This window comes from Lithobates pipiens, unplaced genomic scaffold (genome assembly GCF_037356315.1).
Source record: "Lithobates pipiens isolate NorthernLeopardFrog02 unplaced genomic scaffold, aLitPip1_a1.2 Scaffold_19, whole genome shotgun sequence".
In the NCBI taxonomy this organism is placed as follows: domain Eukaryota; kingdom Metazoa; phylum Chordata; class Amphibia; order Anura; family Ranidae; genus Lithobates; species Lithobates pipiens.
This window is the reverse complement of record NW_027507764.1, coordinates 193,635,653-193,650,315: the sequence shown is the minus strand read 5'-3', so window position 1 is coordinate 193,650,315 and position 14,663 is coordinate 193,635,653. Positions and strand designations below refer to the sequence as shown.

Sequence of the window (14,663 nt, the reverse complement as noted above, 5' to 3'; positions counted from 1 at the left end):
CCCTGTAGACTGCATACTCACATTGGTCCCTACCCTTAAGGAGCCCACAATCTAAGGTCCCCATTCATATACTAGGGCTAATTTTGGACAGAAGCCAATTAACCTACCTGCATGTCTTTGGAGTGTGGGGGGAAACCGGAGTACCCGGAGGAAAGCCACGCAGGCACAGGGAGAACATGCAAACTTCAGGCAGGTAGAGTCGTGGTTGGGATTCGAACCAGCGACCCTTTTTACTGCTAGGTGAGAGTGCTAACCACTACACCACTGGGCCGCCCAAAAAAAAAAAAAAATCTCTTCCATTGGCTGTTGTAACTGGGCCCTTAATTGGTTTACCTCTTCCAGCCAACAGGGGCACAAGAGAAGCCACTGAATGCAGAGCTCTGTGTGTGTCAGCTGACATTACATTAACTCATTAAAACAGGAGAAAGGAGGGGGTGAAAAATTCCCCTTATAACTCAAAATTGCACCTGCTCCAGTGTCCATTTATTTTGAAGATATTTCCTCTCATTCTTGTCCTCTGAAGACAGAAAATTGAGAAAAATCTCCCCAGTGGAGGTACACGCTGTGACGGATCTCAGATACCCCAGCTGGGCACCCCTGCCAAACCTGTGTCTCCTGTTCTCCAAACGCACCTGCAGCCGGCAGACTGGCCATCACCAGCCCTTAGTCCCCCGATCACGAGGCCAACTACATATATGTTGAGGGTTAAACATGCAGAGCATAAAACTGTTTATTAAGAACCAAACATACACTTTTAAACACAGTTAGGGACACTCCCCTTAGCCTTGTCATAGAGGGGGTAGGGGACAAGGAAGAACCAATGGGAACTTGACACTTGTACATTCAAACAGAGACTACAGTTGAAACGCATAAAGGGATTACAACAAGCAGGCAGCCCCTCCTTACACATCCCCGCTGGGATTTGCCATGACCTAACATAATTAAACACAATAACAAGAGAGGGAGGATGAGGCGAAGTGATGCAACTGATCAAGGGAAATTAATTACTCTATCCCAACGCCATTTTGTCCCCAAGTCTCTTAGCCCCACGCTTTGGGAATACCGCCACCTTGTATATGCCTTTATCAGCTAAAAGTACAATGTTTGTGGAATAAAAGTATATATTTAGACAAGGCCGGCCAATAGGTTTATGTAGCTGGAAACTGCTCCACAAAGCCGGCCACAAATACCGCGTTCACCCTGTTACGATGAACCAGTGACCACGGACACAAATGTCTGGAGGTGGCATCTTCTCCTGGTTGTGGAAGACTGCACATAGCCCTCCAAATCTCCCATTCTCTGCTGGGTCATATTCTGTGGGTAGGAGGTGAGCCCACAGCCCCCTCCAAAACACACAGTGACAGTGGGTTCTATCACACACGCATCAAGAAAAACCTTTTACATGCATGCAATGACAATCACCCTGAGCAAGAATACATACATATAGAAGGTTTTGTTCCAGACTTTATCGTTGATTGCTGAAGTATACAGCTAGAGCGGTTGCAGGGATTCAAGCCCTCCCTTCTTACCAATAATGATTCCTTTACTGTTCGTTGACAAGAAAATTGTTTGGAGACCTTTTTAGGATTTTAGAGTTGAAACAAAGGTGGTTATTTACTGAAGCTGGAAAGTGCAACATTTGGTGCACCTCTTTATAGAAACCAATCAGCTTCCAGGTTTTATTGACAAAGCTTAATTGAACAAGCTGACGTTAGAAGCTGATTGGTTACCATGCACAGCTGCACAAGAGTCTGAGTGTACTAGTTTAATTAAATCGCCCCCAAAGTGTCTGGGTTACTCCTGAGTGGAAACAAAAACTTGGGCTGAAATCAGACCTGAAATGGTTAACGGGGACGCACCAGACCCCTGCTGTGAGCCGCATGCGGCTTAGATGTGAACCCAGCCGAAAGGAAAAAATGCATCCTAAAATCACAGCCCAAAAAGCTCCAGAACATATGACAAAATAAAATAAAATGGTCTAATGCATTTTTGTTATATACATGGACAGACCCAACAAGGAGGATGATATATCACGTAAACCAGAATGAACATACAGTATTTCTAGAGATCAAAATATTAAAAGATCAAGGGTATTTGCCATCTGCTTCTTCTGCCACACGAATCATCCATTGTGTTTTTCAAAAATAAATATAAAAAAATAAATAAAAATAAATAAAACAAAAATAAAACCCAGAAGGCACTATAAAGCAGTGCAGCACTCACACTGAGCACTGTTTGCGGCTCTTTTCTCTATTTCTCTATTTATTCTGTATATTAGCAGGGTAGCTATAGAGATGTGAACTTTCTTCTTCTGACAAAGAATCTAATTATATTCTGTCTACCATTTACTATAGATAGTGCAACTGCTCCAGTTTATTGCTGCAACTAGCTGTATAAACTGTACAATGGTCCACTGTGGTTACAAACTTTTCATAATATTACAACAGAATGAGCCAACTGATCTACAGCTCATTAATGATGGAACAAACAGCGAGGCTTCCTGAAGAAAATCTAAAAGTACTGGAAGACAACATATGGCTGACAAGTGGGAAGTTACATACATAGCTGCAAAATAATTTAAACAACCTTTAAAAGCATTGAGACAGGCATTTGCAACTATTAAAATAATGAAATTCATCACTTGTATGGTCAATATCTGAACTGGTGAGTCCTTGACTGGTATTTATATTGACTGCTCACTAACACATTTAAATGAGAGCTGCTGAGATAATCAATTGTGCGGTTTGATTCAATTAACTAGCATCGCATCACTTCAGCAGATGGCTCAAACCATTTGACTTTTATGAGGTGTCTTCCATGGAGCATAAAAGTAATTGAAAGAACTTACTGGTACGTACTTGATGTATTCAAATATAAATGAGAGATAATCTGAAGATGCCTGCTAAATATGGAGATGAATGCAGGCAGCTGTTATGCAGTATGCACTTTTTTGGCTTTCAGCGGGTGCTTTCGGGAATAAAAGCTAATCAATACGCTTTTATCATGAAGGCAAGTGTAAATACCATCATAAAATTGTCTGGTATCTCTAGTTTTGTAGCTGTAGACAGTACTATTTACCAGAGCTCATATTTTTTGCTGTTCATATAGAAGGTGTTGTGTGTATTCATTAGGTTTAAATTATTTTACACTAAACTTTGTACCTCAAAACAATAACTTTAATATGTGACCCCTCCACCAGTGCCGCCTATCAGAGCGCATCAGTGTAGCTTCATTGGCGCCAACTCATTAGTGATCAGTGCACCCTTACAGTGACTATCAGTGACTATCAGTGTAGTCTCATCAGTGCACATCAGTGAAGGAGAAACATTTCTTATTTGCAAAATTTTATAACAGAAACGAAGCAAAACTTTGCTTTTTCAAAGTTTTTTTTTCCAAAGTTCCCGGTCCTTTTTTTGTTTGAAAATAAATAGAGTATAAGAAATAAAGTATGCAGTAAATAGGCGGGCTATAGCCCCTTACATAGTAGGCATGAAAACAGATATTAGTCAGCAGTGCCTTACATGTACAGCAGATATAAGGTAATGAGGCTGTGGGCACAGGAGTGCCTAGGCTTCCTTAAATGCCGGTAAGTACGCCGCTATTTTTTGGGGGGCTTTACTTGACTTGATCTGCTGAGTGCAGTCACACCCATCTGCCTCCCATCCATATAATAAGAGAGTCCTTAATGGCCGCTGTGGTGCTCCCATTGAACACGGGGAGGACCTGTTGGGTGGGATTTACCACAGAAGACAAGACAATGAGCCTCTAATAACAAATTCACACAGAGCTTTTTCTGACCAATTAAGACAATGGCAGGAAACTTTGGTATTGCTGTTTAGTTTTCAAAGTTGAAAAAAAAGCTAAAAGTTCACATTAAATAATAGGTCATCCCAAAATGCAATATTTCTTATATGTGACTGCTGTACCATGCAGGGGCGGATCCAGAGTCTAGTCTCGGGAGGGGCACTGCTAGAAAATATGTTTTTTTGGGGGCAATTTATCAGGGAAAAGGAAGGTATTGTCACTTCAATCATCACAGCACCATGGTTGTTATGGTGTCAGGATGATTGAAGCGTATTATTTCTATTATTACATTGTAATATAAAAATAATGGTTCAACTCACAATAATGCAGAATCAGTGGGAGCCCTGAGGGTGTCACTTTCCACGTCACTTGCCACACACTGCACATTGTCACTTGTCACCAAATGCGTATTGTCACTTGCCACGTCACCTGCCAAACATTGCGGATTGTCACTTGCCACGTCGCCTGCCACACATTGTGGATTGTAATTTGCCACGTCGCCTGCCACACATTGCGGATTGCCACTTGCCACATAGCCTGCCACACATTGCGGATTGTCACTTGCCACATAGCCTGCCACACATTGCGGATTGTCACTTGCCACGTCACCTGCCACACATTGCGGATTGTCACTTGCCACGTCACCTGCCACACATTGCGGATTGTCACTTGCCACGTAGCCTGCCACATATTGCGGATTACCACTTGCCACGTAGCCTGCCACACATTGCAGATTGCCACTTGCCACTAAGCCTGCCACACATTGCAGATTGTCACTTGCCATGTCGCCTGCCACACGTTGCGGATTGTCACTTGCCATGTCGCCTGCCACACGTTGCGGATTGTTCCCAGAGTGAAATTAGGCAGCAGAGAGATAATGTAATCTCTCTGCTGCCCACTGCTTCCCGCACAGTGAGGGCGGAACTGCAGAGATGCAGGGAAGTGAGAGATGATGTAATCTCCTTGCTCCCCTGCTCGAACACTGAGCCGCCCAGCTGTCCCAACCTCACCCGCCCGCGCTGTCACCCGCTGAGCTGCCCGCCCGGAACAACACCCGCGGAACCGCTTGCGGGCTGTCAGACACGGAGCCACCCACCCAGAATGACACCCGCGGAACCGCCCGTGGGCTGTCACCCGCGGAACCGCCCGTGGGCTGTCACCCGCGGAGCCTCCCGCCCGGAACGACACCCGCGGAGCTGACCACCCGATCACCCGCATTCTCGGAGGGGGCAATTGCCCTGTTGCCCCCCCCCCCATGGATCGGCCCCTGGTACCATGTGCCTGTATGAAAATGTATCCGGTTCTCTTTGTATTACTTCCTTTGTGTGAAATCCCTGGTGTTCTCGACCCTTTGCTTTCCTATTATAAATCGCGTATTAAAAAAAGGGAAAAATATGTTTATAATTGTAAGCTCCTTGAGGGCAGGGACCATTGGGAATGTGTGTGTGTGTGTGTGTGTGTGTGTGTGTGTGTGTGTGTGTGTGTGTGTGTGTGTGTGTGTGTGTGTGTGTGTGTATATAAAGCCCTGTGGCAATTCACGGAGCTATACAAGTATCTGTAATAAATAAAATAAATGTTTTTTATATGTATACACAAATGTTTTGCCTTTCATTTCTATTTTAAACGGAATGGGTTGTTTTACAACATAAGGGTTCACGTGTACTTTAACCACTTAAGCCCCAGACCATTTTTCAGCTTATTCATTAAATTTTTAAATGAATAAAAAAAAAACTAAACAGTAAAGTTAGCCCAATATTTTTGTACAATATAAAAGATGATTTAGTAGGGAGCAGCTGAATGTACTTGGGTTCAGTTTGAGGCAGGTTCCGCGTACATTACCAAAGTTCGAGTGCCAAATCTGAATCCCACTGAAGTCAATGGGAGCCATTAAAATGTCAAATAATTATTAATAGCCATTGTCTAGGCTAATAAGCAGCAGATTGTCCAAAAAAATAAAAAAATAAAATGACCTATGGGGCTGGGTACAGCCCAGGGGAACATGTACCAAACCAAAAAGTGTTAAATTCAGTTTGGCAGGTAGCTGTGATTTTATTAATGTTTTAAGGGCATTATAAACCTTCACCAACTGTTTTTGACATTCATAAGATGTGCACTGATAATGCAGTTTCATGATGTAATTTGTTGCTCTGCATGCACACAGCCTATGCAATAGTAGAGTAAATCCGTGACCTCCCTCTGACCTCAGACGGGGGGATCACATGACCGCTCGCCTCCTACACAGAAGCCCTGTCTCGGAGCTGTAAAGTGGCCGCTAGTCATGTGTCCAGCCTGAAGAAATCTCAAATTAGGTATTTACACTGCTTGTTTTGTAAAACTAATGACATAATGTGCTATGCCGTGAAAATATAATGATTTTATTTTACAAGCAATAGCGGCAGGGGGGAGGGGAGACGGCTCAGAGACAGACACAGAGGCAGATGACAGGCAGGAAGGAGGGGGTAAGGGGGAGAGAGGAGAGCAGAGAGGACAGCGTTTGACGGAGGAACGCACTTAGACCACGGTGATCAGGGTGGAGTTACCCTGGTTATCGTGATCTATTTAGAGCAGGGATATAGGAAGTGCAATGTTCAGGGTTTTTTTTTTTTTTCTTTTACAGTTTAAAGGGGGAAATATTACACAGCATAAGCTGAAAGCTGAAAAATGGCCTAGGCGGGAAGGGGGTGAAAACATCTAGTCTTGAAATGGTTAAAGACATTGTACACTTTCAAATGTTTTTGTTGTTTTATCTAGGTGTTAGTGTAGTTCTATTCCCTGTGTCATGTTTTTGCCTTACCTTGTAATGATGGACATACATGTTGTGGCTGCAGTATGCAGTGTAGTGACTGATGGACTCCCCAATGTCCATGCATTAATCCACCTACTTGTCCCTATTCTCCAGGGGAACAAGCAACTTCTTGTACCAGCTCACATAGCATTCAGTGCATACCTAGAATTTCTTATGTTACATCACAAATATTTGAGTGATAATGAATGGAAAAAAAAACATTTCTTCCAGCATGGTAAGCTTTGTTAATAGCTGTCACCTAAAAAGCACTAGCTTGAGAGAGCCAGGGATTATGGGATGCGTAGTTCCTTCACAGGAAATGTTGGTTCTTAGACTACAGACAGAGGTCATACATTAAAGTGTTGTTAACAACCCCCCCAACAAAAATGAAGATTCCTTGTAAGCTGCAAGGCCTCTTCACAGCACCCTGTGTATTGCTTGCAGTTATAACACACTGAGCAGGGGCCATCACTTTGTTACTGGTGTAATTTGGTCGGGGGCACACTGGGCACCTTTGCTGCCATTGTGCTATGTGCTGGGTGTCCAGTGCACCCCCTGTGCCTTTAAGGGGGACTGGGCTACCTCCAGGCCCCTCTGTCCCTCATCTATCCATTAGAATGCATGTGCTCCCAATGTGAGGACGCTCATAAATTCAGTAGTGTTAGGACTGCAAGTAATACACAGGGTGCCGTGAAGTAGCCTTGCAGCTTACAGAAGCGTTTGCAAATGTGTGCTAACTAAACCCCTGTTTTTAACGCAGACTGTTGGACAGGTTAATTAGTTTGGTCAGCAGACTGGTTGGTGAAGTGAACTGGGAATGTTTTCTGGTTTTGTCTTTCATGCGTTTGCCTTTCCATGTGCTTCTTGCTGTGAAGGTCAGTTATATGTGGGGGCAGGGGTCATCTCTTTGTTAATGGGGAGTTATTTTAACTGATCAAGGACTGCCCCACGTACATATACTGCGGCAGGATGGGTTGAGCGCAAAATCACGTACCTGTACGTACGCGGGTCCTCTCCTCAGCTCTGGACCGTCAGAGCCCCACTCCCACCGCAAATGGACACAGTGGAAGACAATCAGCTTATCCGGCAGCTGTGATGGCTGCCGGGACCCGCCAACCGTTCACAGGAGAGGCAGGACAAGGCAGACCTCTGTACTGTGAGAAAGGAAAATGGAGATCTTGTGGATCCCAGTTTTCCTCCAGTCACAGCATCCCCCCGCCCCCCCCCCCCGCAGTTAGAAAGCATTTGCTAGGTGCACACCTAACCCCTTGATCGCCCCTGATGTTAACCCCTTTCCTGACAGTGGCATTTATACAGTTACAGTGCAATTTTTTTTTAGCAGTGATCACTGTATTGGTGTCACTGGTGCCCAAAAAGTGTCACTTAGAGCCAGATTTGTCCGCAACAATGACGCAGTCCCGCTAAAAATTGCTGATCGCTGCCTTTACTAGTAAAAACAATAAAAAAAAATAAAAAGGTCTATAAATCTATCCCATAGTTTGTAGACGCTATAACTTTTGCACAAACCAATCAATATACTCTTATTGGGATTTTCTTTTACCAAAAACATATAGCAGAATACATACTGGCCTAAACTGAGGAAGAAATTAGATTTTTTACATGTTTTTAATGGATGTGTTTTATAGCAGAAAGTAAAAAATTAGTTTTTTTCAAAATTTTCATTTTTTCTGTTTATAGCGCAAAAAAAATACAAAAAAAAAAAAACGCAGAGGTGATCAAATACCATCAAAAGAAAGCTCTATTTGTGGGGAAAAAAAAGACATCAATTTTATTTGGGTATAGGGTCACACAACCATGCAATTGTCAGAGCAATGCAGTGCAGTATCGCTAAAAATTGACTGGCCTGGAAGAGAGTAAAACCTTTCCGGAGCTGAAGTGGTTAAGCTGTAATTTTTTTATTTTTTTGTGTGTTACTAAACCTAGGAACCTGCATTCACTATATCCAGTCTCCCACAGTACACAGAACATGGACATGAAATTATTTAGTAAATATAAATTGCTAAATACTTTTTCTCACCAGCAGTTAGAGCAGTCATGTGACTTCTATCAGTGTCAGGTTAAAGCCTGTAGGAGGAGTTTTCATTCTCCCATGATTTTCCTATGAGGATGCAGGACAGCTGACCCTTTGTCTGAACAGTGACGATTGGCCCTATGCTGAGCACATGTACTCTGCCAAGAAAAAAATAAACTCTCTGGCAATACACACCAAACTGAGCATGTACAGCTTGTCCCATAGCATCTGGAGATAGTTTGGGGACTCTGGAAGAAGGGGAAGATCAGAGAAGATGGGATCAAACAGCCTTTTTTTTTTTACACAACAGACTAATATACAGACTAACCTTATGCCCTGTACACACGGTCGGACATTCCAACGACAAAATCCGTCAGATTTTTTATGACGGATTTTGGCCCAAACTTGTCTTGCATACACACAGTCGCACAAAGTTGTCCAAAAATCTGATCGTTCAGAACGTGGTGATGTAGAACACGTACGACGAGACTATAAAGAGGGCAGTAGCCAATAGCTTTCATCTCGTAATTTATTCTGAGCATGTGTAGCACTTTGTCCGTCGGAATTGTCTACACACGATGGGATTTTGTTGTCGGAAAATTTTAGATCCTGCTCTCAAACTTTGTGTGACGGAAATTTAGACGGAAAAAGTCCGATGGAGCCCACAACACTAAGATCCGATTGCACATATTCCGTCTGAAAGTCCGACCGTGTGTACAGGGCATTACTGTTGTGGAGTTAGTATCACTTTTAAATGTTTTTTATTTTCTTCACAAATTTGTCATTTTAACAAGTTATTTCTGACACATAGTAGAGGCATATCTACAATTACACAGCAATATACATTTTGCTCACATGTGTGAGACTTTTACACAGCCTAGATACATAGAGGGGTCTGAAATCTAAGGAGCGCCTTTTCCTGACTACCTATCACATTTCTTGAGTCCCTGAAGTGTCAGGACAGGAGAACCACCCACAAAATGACCACATGGAAAGCAAACACCCCAAGGTATTTTCTAAGAGGCATAGTGAGTCTTTTGGAGACTAACACATGGCATAGGCATATTTAGAATTACACCACAAAACACATTCTGCTACTCCTCCCAAGTATGGTGATACCACATGTGAGACTTTTTCCCAGCCTAGCTACATAAAGAGGCCCAAAATGCAAAGAGTACTTTTGCGCTTTCTAGGGGCATATATTATGCATCTAATTTCCTGACTACCTAGCACATTTTTGGGGGCCACAGAGCACAAAAATTACCCCATTTTGGAAAGCAAACACCCCAAGGTATTTTCTAAGAGGCATGGTGAGTCTTTTGAAGACCTAATTTTTTTCCACAAGTTTTTGAAAATTAAATTTTTTTTTTTCTACACAAAGATATTTCTAACACATAGCATAGGCATACTTAGAATCACACCCCAAAACATATTCTGCTAGGCCTTCTGAATATGGGGAGAAATGTGTAAAACTTTTTTACAGCCTAATCATACATTATTAGTCTTTTCTGACTATGACATTTTTGGAGGCCCTGGACCACATTTTGGTGATTAAATACTCTAACATTTTTTAAGGAGCATGGTGGGTATTTTGAAGACATCATTTGTTGAAAGAAAATTAAAATGCTTTTTTTTTTCTTTTTTTTTAACACAAGGTTGTCAACGTAATAAAATATTTTTCATACACACCATAGGCAAACTTAGAATTACAACCCAAAACACATTATGCTACTATGGGGATTTAACATGTGAGAGACTTTTTCACTGTTTGGACTGATTATGTACCAGACATTGTATCTTGTATATCACACAAATCATCAAATTGTATCAAACCCAATATACTATAATGGTCGCCTTAATACAATGGTCAAGGAATATAGCTCAGTGTAGCGTTACCGATAGCAGTCCCTGTTTCTATAAGCCAAGCAAGCCTAACCTACTGGTACATGGCTGCCCTCAGGAATCCCATGCTTACAGGCCAGGAAGTACAGGAGGCTGAAGAACAAAACAATTCCTATGGTTCCAGGGGTGCAGTTGTGTTCAGGGGATGGCTGGGACTGGTGGCTCGCAGGAACATAGTCGGACTTGCAGATGGGTCAGTTCAGGCAGCGGGCAGAAATGTGGTCAATGAACAGGCTAGGGTCAGTACAGGCGGTAGGCAGACAGGGTCAGTACAGGTGGCAGGCAGACAAGGTCAGAAAACAGAGACAACACTGCCCTCTTGAAGTGGTGATCAGGAACACTTCTGCTACCTGCACTAGTTTGGTGGTGATCAAGAAAATGGTTACTGGATGCACTGGTCTGGTGCTGGCTGGACGTGTGTAGTGACAATCAGAAATATTGTTGTTGGTTTATGCTGACCCAAAGATGCTGGGACTGGTGTGGTGACAATCAGGGGCACTATTGCTGGCTTACACTGGTCTGGGGACACTGCGACTGTAATCAGGAAACTCATTCTAGCTGCACTAGTCTAGTGTGGTGGCAATCAGTAACACTAGGAATTCTAGCTACACTGGTTTGGCGATGATCAGAGACACTGTACTTAGCTGCAATATTAGGGCTTGTTCACAAGTTAGGTTAAGGGGCTTAAAAACTTACGGTTGAGCTGCGGATTTACTGCTCCTCAACTGCTAACCTCTTTAGCTTCAAAGGCAACAGCTGGGGGTATACAAATACCACAGCTGCAATGCTGGCAAGCAAAAAATTATATAAAAAAATAATTGACATATGAAAAAATGCAATATAAATAGTGACGTGTTCCGTGAGAAATCAATGTCCAAGGTGTAAACAAAAAAAGGGGACACAGACAAGTCCCAAATGTATTCCAAAAGGGGGAAGTTCAAAACATAAATGGGTAACAGTCACAGAAAGCCAGAGTGAACATCCAAAATGTGACAGAGGTAACATAGAATATCCGCCACCAAAAGCACCAGTTGCTTACCAGAAAGGATAGACTCATACAGGTGTACAGCTGATGGGTCAAACAGGCTTTACAGGATGACCAGGGAATTCAGGCTCACTATGTGGATACGGTCTTCAGGCAAACACTCCAAAATGATGGCTAAAGCAGGTAAAACAAATGGGCAAATAAGCCCAACCATAAAGAGAAAAGAGAGGAGGAAACAGGGCACATAGCATAATTCAGTAAGGAATATTTATTGTTGTAAGGATAAGAGTTGCACTTACATTTTCCAGAGTAAAAACAAGCGCTTCAAAGTAGACAGTAACCAGGGAATCAGTGTAACAATCCAACGCGTTTTGCCTAAATAGGCATCATCTGGGGTGCTGTTCCATGGTAATTACCACGTTTATATAGATATATGAGCCCCCCCCCATAATGAACATCAGCTCTGACACCAATTGCTGACACTTCTGAGGTCACTTCCTGTTTTGGGCAAGATGGCGCCACTGCGTGTGTTTCAAACCTCATTCTGAAACACAGGAAGTGGAGCCAGGTGGTTAACAGGTCATTTCCGGTTAGAAAATGGCTCTGACATGTGTGTTGCAAGCCTCATTCTGAAATGATGAAACAGGAAGTGGCCCAATATCAAAGAAAATCGATCTGAATATACCACAAAGATAGTAATATAAGAGCTGTCACTAACACATAACCGCATAAGCAGCCAAGTGGAGTGAAAGCAAAAATAGGAAACAAACAAATATTCTATAGAAATTACTTCTATTAAGAAATATAAAAAGTTAAATGGAAATAATATATCTCAGAGCTGATGTGCAGAATGGTGGCCCATATTAATTTATAAACAGTACAATCATATTTATTAAATTGTATAAAAATACTGTAAATGTGAGCAAAACCTAAAAAAAAATTAATTATTTTACAAAAATTTGATAAAATAGGGGTGATAAAATCAACTGAATAAAAAAATGAGAAAAATAAAAGAATAGGAAAATAAAGAAATGGGAAAAATATTGATTGCACCTAGGTATGCCAACCCAAAAAAACGTGTGTTAGCCTTGATTAAGAAAAGCATTAATATCCCACTCTATATTTAAACCAAGAGGGGAATAAGTCTTGTAGCTGGTATTATCCAGTAAGTTTCAAGATGTGAGACACGGCTGGTCATAGAACCCCCTCTCCATGGGGGGAGGTATATTTGTCAATAATGACAAATTGGGAACCACTGGGGTCTCGGTTGTGATGTTTTCGATAGTGCCTAGGCAAATTGTGTTTAATATCGCCAGCCTTAATCCTGGCAATATGTTCACCTACCCTTACGGAAAAGGAACGAATAGTATGTCCCACATACTGTTTTCCGCAAGGGCAGGTGATCACATACACAATGTGTGTACTGTCACAATACAGAATATTTTGATGGAATAAGTCTAGTTAGTGACATAAGACCTAAATTCTAAACTCTTACGTCTTCCACATGAATTGTGTTTACAAACCTCACATCTTTTACAAGGAAAGTAACAAACCATATTGTGAAAAAATGACCGGCATGTGGGAGGATCAATAACATTAGGGGACATTTTTCCCTGAAGTGAAGGTGCACCACTGAAGATAACCTTAGGACGTTCTGGAAGAATGGTATCCAGAACATGGTCATTTTTAAGAATACCCCAATGGTGATTAATAATATTCTTTATATCTTTGTGTTGAACAGAAAAGGTTGTGCGCATAGAACACTTGTAGGCATCATCAGATTCACGTGGAGGTTTTGGTACAGTAAGGTAAGGAGAGAGTTCCTATCCAACAACGACACCCTGTGTAATTCCGAGTTTAATGATATTTCATTATAGCCCTTTTCAATGAACCTTTGTTTAAGAATAGAAGCCTGAACAAAATAAGTGCCAACATCTGTACAATTCCTACACAGTCTGAGGAATTGGCTGAGAGGAACGGATTCAAGCCATGATCGATGATGGCAACCATATATATATATATATATATATATAGAAATAAAACTATTAAGATCAGTATTCTTAAGTGGGTCTGAAATTTGAATTTTCCTGAAGCTATTTCTATCTCCAGATATATGAAATTTATTTTGGAAGAACTAAATCCATACGACAATTAGATGTCACGATTGTTGTCGTTAACACAGATGAAAAAGTCCTTAAGGGATTGAGGTGTGCCTTCCCATAGGAGGAGGATGTCGTCTATATATCTGGCCCAATATATATATATATATATATATATATATATATATATATATATATATATATATGTGGGCCTGTAGTTCTAGGACCTGAGTGGTCTCTGAGCAGGAGGTCGTCCAAGTAACCGAGCACCAAGATTCCCTGGGCCCTTAGCCCTTAAAAGGCCTAGTGCTGGTGCTAGGGCCTTTGTAAGCCCGAAAGGCAGAAGGGCAGCGGGATGCTCTGCGCAAGCATGCACACGCACTTGGGTGGTCACGACGAATGTGTGCAGCTTTGTATGTGCATGAAACGAATCTTCATGCACCATCCATAGAGCTACAGCACATGCGCAGCCGTGTATGCACACATAGTTCTACGTGGGAAAGCCGCATGTGCCATGGCTGCCACCACAGCTGCAAACCTTCGTGCACAGTGGCAGACCCCTGTACGCAGACTCATCCTTATGGAGCCAAGACAACAAGACAAGGTACTCCTACACAAAAAACAGCAGCTAGCCCAAAACTCCCAGTGCGGCCACCGCCACTCAGGTGTACTGCCTCTAGCTAGTTTGATAGATTGTTACAATCCCTGGGGCACCCCACAATAAGTATACAAGGGGGTTCCACTTACTTGCCCAGGCATAAGGCAGCCTTAGAAACTAAGAGCCCAATCTTCACCCTTCACAGCGGGTTCCGTCACTGGGGGGACCTTCAAGGACTACCCTTTTCATGTTCGAGGGTCCACTCCCTTGGATCTGTACAGTACCCTGCAGGAATGCCTTAGCTCTGTATTTTCCAGGATTCCACTATGCAGGGTCCAGCACCTGAAGGCCGCGTTTCAGGCAAAACCTTGCAGAATTCATGCTTCTTTGCAAGGCTCGGGTGTCCTCTATTTAAGCATACAAGCTTTTCTTAAAATGAATCCGATTGGCAAATCCCT

At 42.4% G+C, this 14,663-nt stretch overlaps 1 protein-coding gene and 1 long non-coding RNA gene across 3 annotated transcripts in view; one reads left to right on the top strand and one right to left on the bottom strand.

The window, feature by feature from the left end:
* Positions 1 to 14,663, bottom strand: part of TPK1 (thiamin pyrophosphokinase 1) — an 805,392-nt gene that overhangs the window by 674,354 nt on the left and 116,375 nt on the right. The window lies entirely within an intron of this gene.
* LOC143998244 (uncharacterized) overlaps positions 6,014 to 14,663 on the top strand; it is a 39,569-nt gene continuing 30,919 nt past the window's right edge. Inside the window, exon 1 of the long non-coding RNA XR_013277803.1 lies at positions 6,014 to 6,113. This is a non-coding gene — a long non-coding RNA (uncharacterized LOC143998244). The remainder of the gene's footprint in view (positions 6,114 to 14,663) is intronic.